At 43.5% G+C, this 18,421-nt stretch overlaps 1 protein-coding gene across 2 annotated transcripts in view; it reads right to left on the bottom strand.

The window, feature by feature from the left end:
• Btbd9 (BTB domain containing 9) overlaps positions 1 to 18,421 on the bottom strand; it is a 354,285-nt gene that overhangs the window by 184,847 nt on the left and 151,017 nt on the right. The window lies entirely within an intron of this gene.

Here is an 18,421-nt window from a genome sequence, read left to right as displayed (position 1 = left end):
TGCCAGTCATAGGGCCCTGCTGATGGGAATCCATCATCCTCCACTAAGTATGTATTATTTAAAAGAGAGAAAGAAGGAAAGAAAAAAAAGACCCATGTCCTCCTCCTGGCCATTGCCCTTTCTCTTTTCATTTCTTCACAGCCATCTCCATTCTCCTCCTTCCAATGTTTTCTACAACTGCCACTGGTCTCCTCCCCTCCCCCCCACCCCACCCTGCTGGATCTGCTGCTCACTGCTCATACCTACTGGCAGCTGTGACTTACTCATCTTACTGTCCTGCCCTCTTCTTTTGACATTCTCTTCTTTCTTCTCCCTGCCTCTTCCTTGGGATCTTTCTTCTTTGTATATGATTCTCTTCCTTTCGGCTGTTCCTTAAATTCAGGTACTATTAAGGAGAATCACCTAGCCTTCTAGCTGTACTCCACAGACTCTGGGCATCCTGCTCGTACCTATCTCACTGAAGGGTCTGTTTGTCTGTCTTTATTTTTCCTCCTTTGCCTAAACTGTAATGCCTAGACGGCGAGGCTTCCTGTCTTCACCTCTGCGCTGCAGCACAGACACAGTGAAAACAGCAGTACCGGCTGAGTAAAGGAGCACAGGAAGATGGGGTTTGTCACTTTTCATCTAGCTGACTTCTACAACAGGAAGCAGCATTTGAGTAACTGATCATCCTAGCTGGCTCGCTCCACAGGTGAAGGTTAAAACCAAATAATCAGGAAGCTGGGGAGGTAGCTCAGTTGGCAAAGTGCTTGTCTCACAAGCGCAGAGACCTAAGTTTAATCCCCAGAGTCCAGGTGAATATGTAGACATGTGGCGTGTGCTCAGACGGTTGGAGACAACAGAATCCCTGGAGCTCACTTGCAAGCAAGAGAGAGCGAGAGCATGAAAACCTTTAAGTCATCTGTTACCAGCTTTCACCAGGGAAGGCAGGCAGCTGAGCACTGCACCCGGGCACTCTTGCCTCCTATAATTGAAGAATGTTTTTTTCTATTATCATTTATGTCTTTGCTTATGGCCCATAAAGAGTCAGATTTAACTGCATTGGAAATTTAAGGGGAAAATATAAAGGATCTTGATGAAACAAAAGTGTTGGTATGAGATGAGCCTTCCAAGGGAAATAAATTACCCAGAATCACTCTTTCTGACTCTAAGTATAGGCAGAAATATGTGGAGGGGTGCACAGCTACCATGTAAATGTGTGGAGGCTCAGACGGAGAAATGGGCCTAATTGTATATGAGGCCATCCATTTATAAGTCAGACAGTCCGGAATCATCTTCTCAAACGAATTCTAGTCCATTCTCCTCTCCCATTGTCACCTGGCTCTCTCCCTCCCGCCAAGCAAAGAGAAAGAAGGGGCTAGCACAGGTGTGATGAGATGCAGAGGAGGACTGCACAGAAGCAAGAGAACACTCAAGCTCCTGCCTGCTACAGAGCGATCCCACAACATCCCCTAATGGGGAAACTTCGTAGGTCCCTTAAAGAAATGATTGCCTTCCTTCCAGCAGGACTTCCCAGTCTCGTCTCCTTTATGGCTCCCTAAGGAGGCTGCTTTGTTCTGTTTGAATCAGGGCTTGATACAGTGTGAGAGGCAGCACTGTCCCCTCTGCTCCTGAGCGTCACATGAGCCACTACAACTAGCCTAGAGAGGGTTCTCAAGCTCCTTTCCCAGACATCCATACATGTATTTCTGTGTTTCATACAATAAACAAGTAAGTTCTAGGCTGTAGCTGGGAAAGGCCTGGGAGCCTACCCCAGAGCTAAAGCAAACAGGGGAGGAGCAAGTTCTTCCAACCTGAGAACAAGATCACTGCCTTTCCCAGTGCCACCCGGAATGAGGACACATGGTCCAGAACATATAAAGGTAATAAAGGCTGTTCAGCCAGGAGGGCTTCAGATCCCTAGACTTATTCCCATGAGATATCTGTGTAAGGATTTGCCTTTGTTTAGGAGTATTGGCAACACACCCCTTAATGCAGTCCAATAAGCTCCTTAGGTGTGACCCTGTCTCTTTACTATCATCTACTGAGCACATGGTCGGACACAGACACACATACACACAAGGTCAAAATATGACAATCGAATGCACTGTATAAACAGAGACTATATGGTGTGTGAGTTACACCTCACAGACACTGCTGCAACAATCTTGGATGCTTACGTAGCCTACTAATGAGCCCTTGTCAATCTTTTAGACCTTCCTGAAGTAAGTTCATTGTGACTAGAAGGATCTGAGGGCTGGGGCTGGCTCAAGAGCAGAGCACCCACAGAGCATACACAGAGGTCTGGCCCCACACCAGCATGGACACATCAGAGTACGACCTAAGTCCAGAAAGATTAAAATTACTAAATTTGAAAGACTTAAAAATAGTGGTTTAAAATATTTTACCATTTCCATGGTCCTCAGTGCAATCTTTTCAACAAACTAAATTCCAAACAATGAGAGAAGAATATGAATCAATTCATCTAGACCTGAGATATTTACAGCACATTTATCCCAAGCTACCTATACATCTATTAATTCTGGAAAACCATTGACAGTATCTCATTTCCCTGAAAAAAACATCCTTTTAAGTTTTAAATTTGTCTTTAAGTAGAAGACTTCAACATTCTGTAAGGCTACGAATGCAAGAGTCCACTAAAGTGGACTCAATTCTGTGCCCTGACGATGGCGACCGACACCCAGTGCTCACACTGCTCTCTCTAGGGCATCTGTCTTTCCTGCTTACAAGAGCCAACAGATAATCAAGTAGACGAAACCATTTGTGCTGGCCAGTGACAGTGCCACTCACAGGTTATGAAACCCCTTAGCCAAGTGCTGGGATGGGAAACGGCTCCTATAGACTACTGTATCTGAGCATTGGAAAGTTGTAGGAAGTGGGTCACTAGAGATGAGCCTTGGGGCTTTCTAGTCCTATCTGACTTCCTGCCCACTTTCTGCTTCCTAATTGCGGATCCACATGATAAGCTGGCCCCTGATCCTGCTGTCTGCCACTGTCCTCACTGTGCTGAGCAGTATCCCCTTGACCTGTGAGCCAAATGCTCTTCCTCACTTGAGCTGGTTCTTGCCAAGTACCTGATGCGTGAGCAGTAAGTGAGAGCTGCCCTGTGCTGTGACCATCCCTGAACGCTTCTCATGTACTATTTCATCAGAAGGAGGGACTGTCCTGAAGCTACAAAAACTGCTGGCACATTCCCCCACACCCCAAAAGTCACAGGGCTAAGGCTGCTGATGTCATAATGCATACCTAAAAATCCTAGAATGGTTAGAAAACACATTTGTTTATGTCTGAATATATGCTTACATGGATTTTTGTTTTCTTTATGCTTTGCATTGCAGGGAATAGAATTCAGGGCCTTGCACATGCTAGGCAGAAACTATCACTGAGCTACCCTCCAAGCTGAATTGTTTAATTTAAAATTTTATTCTTATTAACAAATAGGCTTATTGACGTTTAAACCTGATTTCAGTCCTCCTTTATATAATACATCTGACACCGTCTACCATCAAGACAGCTGTACAACCCCCTTGTGATCATGGGATGCTAGGACACTAGCCATGACCATAACATGTGTTCTATAAAGGGAACAACCTATCTCCCAGACATATGTACAGTGTGCGTGTGTTCACAGAGCACTAGGATGAAAATGAACATGCTGTACATCTAATATGTTTAACATCTATAACCAAAAAATGGATGGGAAATGATTTGGCTAAATTTTCTGTTGAACTCAAATAGTAAGGCATTAGCCAGAGACTAGAAAGTCAAAGCAAAGTTAAATTGTCAATGGAGTAAGTAATTAAGCTCATTAATGACAAATACAAGGTACATCAATAATGCAAAAGAAATAAGGAGAGGGCGCCTACAAATATAAAATGCCAAAAGCTTAGCCAAAAATATGAATGTCTGCCGCTGAAAATAATGATCAGCCAGTCCCCGTCTACACCACGGATCAGTGTTAATGAGCTCAGGCTGCTGCACCGGGGACGCGGAATGGCTAATTAAGAAATAGTTCTTGTGGTAATATAAACACAATGTTGTGTTATTTAGCCCCCAAAAGAGATGGAATCCTTCCATTTGCAGCAGTACAGATGGAAGTGGAAGATACCAAGAGAGAGAAGTCAGGCACAGAGACACAAATGCCATACCGAGTCATTCATTTGTAGACAATCAATGTTGATCTCAAAGAAACAGACTAGAATATTGCTTATCAGAGCTAGAAAGCACAGGATAAAAAGGCTGGTTGGGCAAAGCGGGGGGGGGGGGGGGTCGGGGGGAGTCAGGGTCAGGTGGACTTGAGAGACACATCTCAGGTTTTACAGCACCATGAGGAGGTAGCTTTGGTCATAATCCCTAGAGAGGATTTTGAATGTCCTCACACAAAGACACGCTTTTGTAGCTGTGGCCATAGTGGGGACTCATCCTCATTTGATCCCTGGCTACTATCTTGAAATGTTACTGCACCCATAAACATGTATTGTTAGTATGTATAAATCATAAAATTTTAAATATTAAAAAAAATAATTCCTCAAATAGTTAAACAAAGCCTCAAACAGTTTAAGGTCTCCATGGTGAGTAGTTCTGAAGCAGAGGACCCCAAGGAGGGTGTGTCACCTGAGAGGCACAGTGCCAGCTGTTGTACAGCTTCAGTCTTGCAGTCTAATTCATCTGTTTCATTTCTGTTTCACAGCACAGCTGGACCACAGTATTGACTTATTCAGCATCCCTTTCATTGTGATAGAAGCAGCACACACAAAAGTGAAGCACTGTGTAAACTTCGCAAACGGCTAGGAAATGAACCCTAACCAGTACCGGGAAGTTCTCGTGTGGCCCTTCTTGCTAAGTCTCAATAGCTGATTAACTGAATTTTCCTATGCTGTTCTCTTCCTTAAGCAACTTGGCTATTTTTGATCCTATATGTTTCTTTATAAATTTTAGAATTAGCCTAGAAGATTCCACTAAAAACAACAAACAAACAAACAAAAACAGTTGCATTATGTAGATTTAGACAAAAGACATATTTTCTATAAACCTTATTTAGGATAATAAGGGACATTGCACATTTCTTTCAAAAAATAAATTAAGAACCATTGTTCTCAGCAAAATAAATGTGGAATATTGAGCCAAAGAACATAGGCTTTGTGTTCTAAGACCTTGTGTGAAAAGCTAACCTCCCTCAGGAAGATCACGAAGAGCACTTGAGCTAGAAACCGTTCTCAGACGCCATGGCATGACTACCCAATCAGTGCGCACAGGGCTTTCTGCTAAGGCCTTCACTGTGAGGGCCCATGTGATCACAGTAAGTGAAGTCCGCATGCTGCTTGGAAATGGGAGAACAGATAGTTAATAATACTTGAAATGTACTAGGTCAAAGGATAAAAAAGTTATTAAGATTTTGTTAAATAATACAATAAAAAATGGTAACAGACAAAATGGATTAAAAGACTCTCATTGTAATCTTAAAATTTTAATTCAAGCTCATTGGTCTTAGATGAATAAATTATTATATTTTTATTAAATAGCATATGACAAGGTCCATGGAAAGCACAGCTCCTTTACTTAGTGGCTACACATCCTGCGACAAGCTATTTGATGTTTCAGAAGCTTGGTTTCCTTATCTGCAAAGTGTAAATAATATTGGCTATGTACCTGCCATGTGTATGTATACATCTAAGTGTATAATTACATATGAGGTATGTATTATATGTGTGTGTATACATCTATCTAAGTGTATAATTACATATATGAGGTATGTATCATGTGTGTGTATATACATCTAAGTATATAATTACATATGAGGTATGTATTATGTGTGTGTATACATCTAAGTGTATAATTACATATATGAAGTATGTATTGTATGTGTATACATCTAAGTGTATAATTACATATATGAGATATGCATTTTGTGTGTGTATGTATACATCTAGGTGTATAATTACATATATGAGGTATGTATTATATATGTGTGTGTAAGGCTTTTGCTTAGCTTGTGTTGGACATGAGTCCCTATGTTGCTCAAACAGCCTCAAATCCGTATTCTTGAATAATCAGTGATCAAACAAATAATCCTCCTGCTTCAGTGTCCACAGCAGCTAGGACTGTGTGTGCACACCAAGTGTCCACAGTAACTAGGACTGTGGCTGACCACCACCTTTTCTGGCTCTACTGCTGTATTTTTATGTGTTGCCAGAGTCTCACTTCTTTTAGACTCGTCTAGACACACCCGGGCCCCGGCTCCACTTCACTTTCTCTCTCAGCGCACAGAGGTGGCCAATACTGAAAACATCAAGGCCTGAGGTCTAAGCACACTAACGAGGAAGACGGCTATTCCAATCATTTTTACACTCATTTATCTATTGCAACTTGTGAGTAAGGTCCAGTGAGCTATGCCTCCAAGTCATTTGCATCTTAAGGCTTTTCTCTTCTAATTATAGAATGAAAAGCTTTATTTCCCTTAAAGAAAATTTCAAGCCTCAGCAAGCAGATGGTATAGTCCATTCAGAATTCATCCCGCAAGGTCACACTATCCATTCAGTTTATAAGAAACTCTGAAGCAATTGAGAAATTTTGACACTGAAAAAGTGTGACATTGTCCACAATTGGTTTGATGACAATGCTCCAGATCATGCGAATTCTCAGTCAATTATGACCACAAATATTAGATGGCTCTCCCATCCTACTAGGCTTGAATCTGAATGAGTTACAGAAGCTTCCAAAAAGTCAAGTGTCTTTTCAAACCATGAAAATCTTTATTCTATTTCAAATATTCAGGAGACTATACTAGAAGACACTATTGTAGGACAGAAAAAGAAATGATCATACAGGCGAACAGAGGGGCAGGGCATTCCTCGTGGTTCTGATGCTGACAACACTACTGCTGAGCTAGGGTGCAGCTCAGTGGGCGAGTGTCTGCCTAACATTCGAGGATCGGCCTCACGCCTCAGCCATGCACAGAAGGCAACAGAACTAAACCCTAGCCAGTGTGGCATTAAAAAGCACACTTAAGTCTGTAGGTTTCAGTATCTCAACACTTCAGAATCCTTCCAGCTCTGACATTCTACATGCAAGGTATACTGAGGGGATGAAGAGGGAACTCCAGGTTACCCTTGCCGGTTCATATTATTTAATGTTCTGCCACCCTGGAAGCTTTAGCTCATCAATGATATCTTTATGAAGAAAGAATCCTAATGGACCTCCAGGAGGCAGGGGGCTGCCATCAAGAGTTGCTCCAAGCCTATCGTAGGGTGGAGGTTGCAGGAATCAATAAAGGTGTTTGATGGCTGAACCAAGAACCCCTGTGTCTCTACCTGCCAGGCAATGCTGCTCATCAGAGAAGCTTAAGCACACACAGAACTCTTGGTGACAAGCAGACCTACCACAAACCAGTCAGACTTTGAGACAGCTCCTAGGCACTGGGTCCAAGTGATTCCAGTGTGCAGCTGCAGTGGAGAGAAGTCCACATTTTGGAAGCAAAATAGCCATGAACTCATTGGCTACCCAAGCATAGGAAAGCCAACACCAGCAGACAGATACCAACAGATTCAGGTGCTCGAACTTTGACTTTCTAGCCTATGTGTTAAAGAATTTGTGTGTTTAGGACTATAGTAGAAAGATTAAATTAGGGGCCGGGCAGTGGTGGCGCACGCCTTTAATCCCAGCACTTGGGAGGCAGAGGCAGGCGGATTTCTGAGTTCGAGGCCAGCCTGGTCTACAGAGTGAGTTCCAGACAGCCAGGACTACACAGAGAAACCCTGTCTCGAAAAACAAAACAAAAAAACAAACAAACAAACAAAAAAGAAAGATTAAATTATAATGGTCTCACAAAAAAAAAAAAAAAAAACTGTTAACAGTAAAGATAATTACAGGAAATGGAGGAAAAAAAAGGAGGGGAAACCCACCAAGACTGTCTTCACTTCATAAAGGAAATACTGACTGCATCCTCTCAGGCCAGCCATCCTCTAGTTGGGCAATCACAACGTACCACAAGAAGGCAAGGTAGGACATGTGTGCTGTCTTAACCAGAGGAGTCTTCTTGATTATAGGATGAAGCCAGTCCTGCAGCTTACCCTTCAGAGTTTTTTGTTCACCAACACTTTAAGGTTTGAGAGAACATTTCTCTTGGACACTACAGAAGTGTAAATGTACAGTATTTGCATAGAGGTAAGAAAGCCCCTTCAAAGGCCCTGAATTAGAGACAGCAGCTACTAGAGGCTGGAGGTTTCCTGAATGCTGTTTGCAAGGGACAGGGTAAGACAAGGGCAGAACAGGATGCAAAGATTAATAATTCAGAGGTCTGGCAGCTGAACATCACGAGGTGCTTCAGTCAGGATCACCCACTATGGTTCCCCTATAGCTCTGCTGAAACACAAGACCAAGATGAGGTCTGGGGATGAAATCCTGAAGAGGTGATTAGGGAGGGAGGCTCTGCTGGCCTGAGTGGCTTCCCACCTCCAACCCCGGAACAATCCTATTTCTGATGAGGTGGGGGTATTTCCCCGACACACACACACACACCCGCCTTATCTCTCGCCCCTCTCACCTCCTGTGTTCTCTCTCCCCCATTGACCTATTATAGTTTTATCTGGTATTCTTGGGGGGACAGAGCCAAATCCAAACATCCGTTATAGCCTACTGGTGAGTGAATGGATACCACCCATTTAAGTGCCAGCACCATAAATGTCATTTCATTATTCCTTCGGTACCTTCCAGGGACAGGTGCTTAGATGCACCCTTCTTCTCTACAAAACATCGAGAGAAACTTCACTAAACACTGCACCAAACTCAGAGTGATCTACGCCTCTTGGGACACTCCCATTTCCCAACAACAAAACCCTTAGAGAATAGTCCCCTTAAGCTGGGGAGAAGAACTGATTTTTAGGCAGGTCAGATTGGTTACTAGTGCTCTCAGCTTCTTCATGCTCATTACTCACGTCACTGGATCGAGATTTTTTTTCCAGGGATACAAGTTAATTGTGTGTGTGTGTGTCTGTCTGTCTGTCTGTCTGTCTAAAAGAATTTCTCCCTTAGGAAGAAAAAAAAAACCCCTCACAGGAAGTATTAGCATTTCTTTCTCAAAAGAACAGTGAATGAGAGCCTGACTCAGTGAAGGTTCTCTGTGCTCCTGGAAACTCAGCTGCAAACCGTGTGCTAAGAACTAACAGAGCAAAGATGCTCGCTCACTCATGGCCCCTCCCAGATCCTCCTGCCTGGTTGAAATGATAAAAGCATAGAATTAACAAAAATTATTCTTCTGGCACCAAATCCCCCATCCAACTTGCAGCTGGTCTATGTTCTGCCTTATTTTACAATGGAAGAACCACCTCTGACCACCAGTGTCTCTCTGGGGTCATGGAAGAACAACCTCTGACCTCCGCCCCTATGTCCCTCTCATTTTGTTCTTATAATTTCTTTCCCATACCACAAAATTCTCCCTGCCTACTTGATTATCCCCATTAGCACGCAATTGTTTTTATAGATTCACACTAAACTGAGCTTCCGAAGACCCCAACCCTCCCCGGTTACTGCTTTTATTATTATTTTTTAAACCTTGCATTCTTTCCTGCCACTCAAGACAGCATTAATTTCCACCGTTCCATGGAATGATTCTTGTATGGACACATCAGTTTATTCTTTGCCAAAACAAGGGGTCAGGCATGTCCACTTCTTATTCTGACTTCTCGGTATCACTGGATGCTGTCAAATGCTATTTTTAGAAGTTTAGGCAATCTTACATAGTATCATGCCTTTCAATGCCGATACCTACCAAGGTTCATCTCTAACCCTGACTTCAGTGCTAAGCTCCAGACTCGCGTGCTCTGCACTGTGTGAATGTGTCTGTTTAACACGTTATTTAGCTATATCCACAACTATAGCTCCTAAGATTACAGCAATGATAATGTCAGCGGCTACAGCTAACCTTTCCTGAGAAGTTACAGGTGTCTAATCACGTTTTAGCTTCGGGACTACTAATTCGTTCACTTTTCACATCAAAAAAACAGCTTTTGTAGATGAGGTCATTGAAAACATCTGGCTAGTAGTAGTCTACAGGCAAATACATAACAGAACCATAAAACTTGAAAACCAACCCCCCCCCACACACACACACACGAAAAAGAAAAAACACGTTCTGGGATTGAGCTCAGGGACCATTTGCAAAGGTAAGCCATCAACAACTGAGCAACACCTCTGAGCTTGACTCCAAATCTTGCTTCCCATCCTCAGACCGGTTCTTCTCCACCCATGAGCTCAAACCTAACATTTCTCTATCGCTGTCTCTAGTCCACCATTAAATTCTAAGTACATCTTGAGTCTGCCTGTAGGTCTTTCCTTCTACTGGAACCCATGGCCAAGTCTGCCCCTCTCAATAAGAAATGAATGAAGAAATACATAACTCTTCATGGCCTCTCTGCTTCTACTCTCTTCGACACCCCCTCTCCCTGCCGTGTGTGTGTATGTGTGTGTGTATGTGTGTGTCTATGTCTCTGTGTCTGTCTGTCTGTCTGTGTTGAAGCTGCCATGCATACCCATGTATTTTTAAAGTTCCTTACAATCACCTAGTAGTTTCTAGTCACCTCATTTAAATAAAATTAAAATTCTGTGGTACAGTTTATAGTCTCTGGTACCTTTTCTCTTTAGTCAGGCCCCTTGCCACATCATAAGCCTCACACTGGCACACCTTCCTTCTGGTCCTGGAATGCACCCCCAGCTAATTCCAAGCTCACTGCTTCTGTAAGGCGTCCCCTCTGCCTGGGGTACATCCCTGAGATTCTTAATTGATTCCTTCCTGATGTGTCAGCATCAGTTCATTTTACCCGCTAACCTCCCCATACGCAGTGTCTCATCTGACTACTGCTTTATTTCTCCTAGCCCTCACAATAACTGCTCTAACTGAGCACCTGGCTGGTTTTTGTACTTCCTTCCTCCACACAACAAGGAGGGTGACGCTGGGGCAGTGAGTGGCACTTATCTCGCTAGCATTTTTGGAAAACTGAATTCAAATTCCAATTACTTTCTCTTACAATACATTCTCCCAGTAATGAAGCTGATGCTATCCAGAAAGTATGTAATACACACAGCATTCTGTCTCAGTGTTCCATGTGGACAGAAATCCGTTATTCTTCTAGATCTACTGGCTCTCCCTGGAAACTTTTAGAGACCACAGAATGTGCCTTTCCTTCTTCTATCTGACCTGTGCTACTGTCACTCTGCCTTGTTTTGTCACAGCCAAAGGGCTGTGTTCTTCTGGCTCCCTGTCAGCCTAGAGCACCACCACCAGACTCATGTACCTGCTGTTCCCTCTGATACATATGTGAGCACCAGACACTGAGAACTATGACACTGAACCTCCAAGAAAGCAGGATTAAGCTTTCTCTACACATACCCTAAAAATCCAACCTATAGACAAGAACCCACAAACTCTGTTGTTCAAACACTGAGGCTAGAGGAGCCCAGGAGAACCATAGGCCTGTGGGAATTCCCAGTATTAACTCTATTACTGTCAGGTCAACAATGGCAAGCACAGTCATTAAATTCACAAATGTTAAGTATCCTGAAATTAAAAATGATACAGAATCACTGCCCACATGCGCTAAGTAGACTAATAGGAAGGGCCATTTTATTGCATGTAAAAAAAAAAAAAAAAAAAAAACTAGGCTAAGAGGAAAAGACCCCTGTCCACAGGTAATGTGACAAGAACAATAGGCAAAGAGAGACACTCTAATTTCCTCTCATAAATCCCAATCTCCATCTACTTCCCCATAAATATTTTATGTCCTAAAAATCAAGAACAGCTACCAAATCTTCTGAAGGGAAAGCTCTACCATGCACTCCCAATTCTGCCTTCAGGCTAGGTGAGCATCAACAGGCCCTCCCCCTCCTGTCCTCTGGATGGGGAGGGTAGAGCAGGTCTGGAGCCTCCTGCAGCTGAGGATCAGCCTCTCCAGCTGAGGAGCTGGGCTGCTTTTGTCATTATTCCAGGCACAGAGCGAGTGTCTCTCGGGATCTGTGATCAGGAAGGGCTATAAATGGCGAGCGCGCACAATGCAAGCTGCAGCCACAGAATATGTGCATGTGCACTCCAGCAGAGCTGCAGCTCTTCTCAACCCTGCTTTCTCCATCCTCTTCAAGATGTAGGATCAAAAGCATGGCATCAAAACCAGATGAGTTGATATCAATATATATCAAACATCTAATCAATACAGTGAGTCCAAGGCATACAGTGTAAGGAGCATGCGTACACACACACAAACACACACACAGCCAACAGTGACTGCATGTGTGTACTTAAGGTTGAAAATTCAAGGTAACACGATGACAGGAAAAACCAGGACACCGAGAACAGAAATGTCTCTCAACCTGAGGTAGCTATGTTGGGACAGGCATTCTAAACAGTTATCTCCTTCTGTCCTGTACAGCTCTGAGCTGCATCAACTGCAGGATCTGTCATCTTACATTCTGAGAAAGGAAGCCGTTTCAGGATGATGCAGACAGTTTATCTGGACTATTCTTCATTTGTACTCTACCAATGAGTTGTGTTCTCAAACACAAACATGCCTAAGACACCTGAACTGAATCAACAGCTTTCCTTTGGATCATGGAAGTACACTTACTGAGCACCAAGTATAAACTAATAATTCTAAATGCTGTGGAGTTTCATCTAAAGGGTAAAACAGATTAAGTCAGTCCACATAAGTCAGCCAAGCGTATCTGATGCGTGACAATAAAGACCTGATAAAAACTGAACTGATTCAGTCTCCCAGAGAAAATGACAGACAAGTGAGGACCTGAAGCTTCAAAAGAGGGAAGACCAAGATCAAGGTCCCAAAAAATATGCCCTGTATGTGCTGAAGTAAAGAAACCATTACGGACAGTACTTAGAAATTAAGCCCAGGAGGCAGTGAGTAGGCCTGTGGGCTACTGAAAGAGCATGCCTTCACTTGCATAGGGTAGAAGCTTCCTATAGAAAATGCTATGCATGTGGATATATATATATATGTATTTTTTTTTTGGTGGGTTGAAAAATCTCAGAAGCTCATCCGGGATTACCAGTTTGTTGTGATGGTCCAGGTCCAAGCAGGAGATAACATAAGGGATGGCTAGGGACAGGGCTGCTGAAAGGATGAACGAGGTCCTGTTCTGGGAACATTTTGAAGGCAGAATTAGCAGGACCTGATAGACGGGATGGAAAGTGTCAGAAGGATGGTTTGTTTGCCTTGAAGAATGGAGTTGCTCTTTGCTCAATTACTGAAGAACAGCCAGGAGAGGGGTGGGGATGCCTGCTCCAGAGCACAGCCTGTTTTACAGAGTGCTCAGATGCTGGTTAGACAATGAAGTCAAAGAGTCAAGCAGCCTTAATTTTCACTCTGCAACCCAAGGAATAGTTCTAGGATGGGCATAGAAAGTGAAGAATGTTCAGCACAGAAATGGCCTAAAGCCCTAGAGATTGTATCCAAATGGAAAAAGGAGGCCTTGAACAGACACAAGCTCTTCCGGTTTACAAGTAGGAAAGGAGACACTGTAAACTTCCCCAAGCAGTGGCAGCCAAGCAAAGGCTGGGAGGGTGACATGCTGAGGGATGAAGATGACTTGTTTCAAGAAACAGGGATCAAGGAGACCATAAGCAGACAGCAGCTGTAGTAGGACAGGCTGGACCCGGTTCCATGGCAAGAGCTGGTCACCTTGGTGAGGGTAGTGTGAGGGTATCTAAGTGAAGATAGGCCAGAATAGGTTTAAGAAAGATTTCTAGAAAATGCCAAGCATTCCCAAATAGTTTACCACATTCTTCAATAAAGCCTCTTTCAAAATGTAATAAGGCAATCAACAGCACCTGCTCAGGGTATTAAAGCTGCTGTATTACTTTTAAGTATGTCAAATTACGGCATAAGAAAAATATTTTAATATGTTGACTGATTATTAAGATCTTCTATCATACACTAATTAAAACTTGATACTGTACTCAATTGCTAAAGAAGAAGCAATGATCTGTATTGGGTCAGCACTGGCCGAGGGGCCTGGGTTCTCTAATACTCCTGAGTTCCTAAATTAACAAGATAACTTACACTCATATGATCCACTTCACCATGTGCGTCCCAGAAACATCCGATGGGACAGAGAGGATGCTATCCATCTATACCTACACAGGCTCTACAGACAGCCATGCCCCGGAAGGTAAATGCCACTCTTCTTCACAGCTGAAGAGATAGCCTGAGGTAAAAAGGCCACCCCCAGGCCACAGTATAACTCAAAAGGGCAGGTATAGAGCTGGGTTCCAATGTTCATAGTGGCAGTAGCTCCTCACAGGCCTGTTTGTCTTCTCTGTTCATCTGACAATATGCCTGCAACTGTAGGGGCAGTCGCAGAAGGCTACTCCCTCTCTGCACAGAGAGTTACAAAGAGGCGCCCCTATTACCGCACCCTGGGAGACACGGAGGAGCAACTGCAGCTCACGGTTACTGAGTGCTTACTGTGTGCTAGATTATTCTATGGGTTTCCATGAACTCACTCACGTTTCCCCAGCTCACCTCAAGATAGACGTGAGCAACAATCCAGTGTTACATATGGCATTAAGTCACAGTCACACACTTACATACAACTAAATATCAGGGTGGGAGACACACACACACACACACACACACACAAGCACACTCTTGTAAGCATGAAGCTTTCCCTCTCTGAAATCCCTCAGCAGACAGAAGGTCCCATAAAGTAGAAACTTAAGATTGTTTTGGAAAGTCAGTGGTGTCAGACGGTGTTTTGTTGGGGCAAACACAAGAAGGAGTGGGTTTTTTTTTTTTTTTTTTTTTTTTTTAAAGCGGACACAGGTGAAAGGATATTTTGCTAAAACAGATACAAGAAGGAATGTTTCACTATAGCAGACATAGGTTAAAAGATGTTTTGCTAAAGCAAACAAGTAAAAGGACACGTGATAAAGGATTCTTCAGTAACACCACACACACATCTGCCTTACATTATGTTTCTGAGCTCCATTTGTTGTGACTCTATAGAGATAAACACACCAAAAAAACTTCTAGTGAGGTTCCGGCAGCTTCTTGCCACTTTTGTGGACTTGGGTCAATTGACAAAATGCTGTCAACTGACAGAGACAGAGTTTTACTAAGACTCACAAGCTAAAAAGACACATGATGAGGCAAGGCCCGTAGAGGACACGTGATGCTTACAGGGCGTATAAATGAGACTCAATGGACTATGAAAGAGGCCAGCTTACATAGTCAGCTTTATGGGTTTGTCAGTGATATTCTCACGACTTCACTGACAAAGACACAGCTGAGAACTCCTCCTAGTGTCCCTGGTGGTCTTGGTTACTCCTGCTGACGTGTCAATGTGGCCGAGGGCTGGCTATTTCTGCTGGGTTGTGCCACTGCTGCTAATTCATGCTTACTATCTTGACACTACCAAACTAGTCTGATGGTATAAGTAGATCATGCTATCTTGACACTACCAAACTAGACTACTAGTATATAATTACTTCAAAAAATTATTTTTAACCAGGTCCATTTCCCCTGTATCCTAATAACCTTTCTTTTCTACTACCTCTGGTGGCTGGTAAGCTAGAAGGGAGGTTACAATATTTAAAAACCATTATTAAAAATAAAGTTTAAAAAAACAAAGATTACAATCTCATTTCAAGAAGCCAGGGAAGCCAGGCTGGGGAGAAGAGCCCCAGAGTATCAGGGTGCAGGGAATACAGGAAACCATTGTGGCACCGTGGTGATGCTGATACTGACCAGCTGGCTCCCTTAGCTTCACCATGATGCGAGTGGGAAACTAGCTTCAGTACTCAGCTTCTTAGAGACTCCAGGTATAGTTACACATCAAGTAATAAGGTACTGATGCCCCAGGGAGGCACAACATATCAAAAAACCTCGTAGATGCTATCAAACTTGTACCCTATCTACTCCCCTCAGTAATGGATGCTTTGTCCTTTGAAGACAGTTAGAGGAAGCCATGTGCCGTCGTCTCCCTTGTGATGTGGAATATAATGAAATCAAGGCTTTGTTTCTAAGAGCTATAAGGAACTACAGTTGGACAGAATCATTTTGATTTTTGTTTGCTTCTCAAGCAAACATTTACTTAGCAAGTAAATGGATTGTGGTAGTCTGACCTTGTGACACAAAGGGCCACAGAAACAATTTCCCGTACAAGATAGTAACATGATCAAAGACAAATACGCTCAGACTGCTGCTGAGGACATCAACAGGGACCGCACCCCTGACATGACAGACAAATGTCCTCTATGAACAGAAAGGCAAATACATAATACATTTTAGATTTGCTTAGTTCAATCCTGCCTCTGGGAGAGGGACAGAATGCATTTCTCCCTCGCTTGACACTCTGCACCTCAACCTGAGGGATGTCACCATCTCACCTGCTTACTTCTGTCAGGCGTGCTCAGCTCATTCACAGCATGCACCTGTCCTCATCCCACACTCCCATAGACCGTGCCATTTCCACAAGTGCTTCCCATCTCCGAAGGCATCCATGGCACCCTCCTCTTTCCTCCATGGCACGTTGTACTCACTCAGCCTCCACACAGGGAACCAGGAGCAGAAAATCTCTCTGGTCCTGCCCACTGCCGACCACACCCACGTCCTAGGCCATCTCCTGTTTTAAACAGGCCATCCACAATTATAACCATTAACTACTTTCACTCACTAATATCTAGAGTCAGGCTTACTTTCCTGCTCACTTGTGGGATGGCTGTGTGCATAGTGAACAGAAGTCATATCTGAGTCACAATACAATTGCTAGAGTAAGATCCTCTAGAACTCTCCGCTCAGTTTCTGTGATCATGAAAGCCCATGTTTGCCTTTCTGTTCATAGAGGACATTTGTCTGTCATGTCAGGGGGGTGGTCCCTGTTGATGTCCCCAGCAGCAGTCTGAACATAGTTGTCTTTGACAAGTCTCTGGCGTTCAGGGGCCCTGAGCAACAACAGTGAGCAAATGTCTCTGATAATTCACTGACTCTGTCATGTAAGTGAGAAGCAGGTCACTGAAATCTTCCAGTTGTGAGGACACTGCAACCCCATCTACTTTGATGGGTGTTAGTCCCACATCTCCAGCCCATTGCCTTCTTAGATGGAACATGGGAGAGAAGCCTATAGGATTCTGGTACTAACCACTGACAGCCATCAAATCTGACCTGCACCACACTGCGGAGTCTAATGAGAGACCAGCGGAGGTCAAAGTCTATCAGGAAAGATACCAACCAAGCAGCAGGGGTGAACATAATGTAAGTGTGTGGCCAGACAGTTCGAACAGTCTATCAGGACTTGTTCCAAGCCACTCTTTTTGGCATTACAGTTTCATTATTCTGACTAGTTACACATTCAAAGAATACTGGAGAGTCTATCCAGTTATAAAAAAAAAATCTTAAAATAGAAATTAAAGGCTATCTCCATATACTTTTCATAGTGCAGACAAGTGAATAGAACAAAGAAATGTTCAAATTGGTCTATATTAAAATGTATCATCAAGTACATCCTGGACTGAATCCATGGTTGCTGTAATTCCAGAAGAGATTTGCATTGATATGTCAAGATATAATCCAGCGAGATAAGTGAAAGGACAAAAATCTCACGCCAATCTCTTGGTTAACAGTAAGTCACTAGGAGCCAAGCGAATACTCTGCTGTAAATCAATAGTCCAGATATTCAGAGCAAGTGTCTGCATTTGTAATTCCTGTCCCACAACACAGAGACCTTGCCGGTCCTCCTTAAGAAAGTTTCCCCTGACTCCGTGGTGGCCAGTAATATGAACTAAAGTCACCTTGGCGAAAAAAACCTCGACTGAGAAAATGCCCCCACCCCTGTCCTATTAGCCTGCGGGTGTCTGTAGTACAGGTTCTTGATGTGGGAGGTCCAGGCCACTGTGGGCAGATGCTACTGTGCACATGTATGTGTTCTGGATGCCATGAGAAAGAAGACCGAGTAAGCCATGAGGAGCAAGACAGTAAAGTAGCACTCCTCCATGGCCTCTGCATCAGCTCCTGCCTCCAGCCTCCTGCCTTGACTTCCCTGGATGATGGACTATAAGCTGTAAACTAAAATAAACCATTTTGTCTCTGAGTTGCTTTGGCCATGGTGTTTCAGCAGCAACAGAAATCCTAACTAGAACAGATCCAAGAGGTAAAACAACAGAGCCAAACAGAACCCAAAATACAACTGGTCTTCCTCCTTTCCAATACAGGAGTACTAGCTGAGGTCAGGGCTCACTCTATATGAACCATCACAGGAAGACCTGGAAATGCAGGTGCTCCACATGTACCTGTGCTGTGACACAGACACAACCCTAACATAACAGCTGTTGTCACTTGATAGGCTTAGCGTGTGTTTACCAGCAGCCCAACAGGTGGCTGGACTCCATGTCCACGAAACAGTCTTATTTACCGACTGCATGTGC

The sequence above is a fragment of the Arvicanthis niloticus genome, chromosome 20, assembly GCF_011762505.2.
Source record: "Arvicanthis niloticus isolate mArvNil1 chromosome 20, mArvNil1.pat.X, whole genome shotgun sequence".
In the NCBI taxonomy this organism is placed as follows: domain Eukaryota; kingdom Metazoa; phylum Chordata; class Mammalia; order Rodentia; family Muridae; genus Arvicanthis; species Arvicanthis niloticus.
The sequence above is the reverse complement of the archived record's forward strand: the minus strand, read 5'-3'. Positions and strand labels throughout refer to the sequence as shown.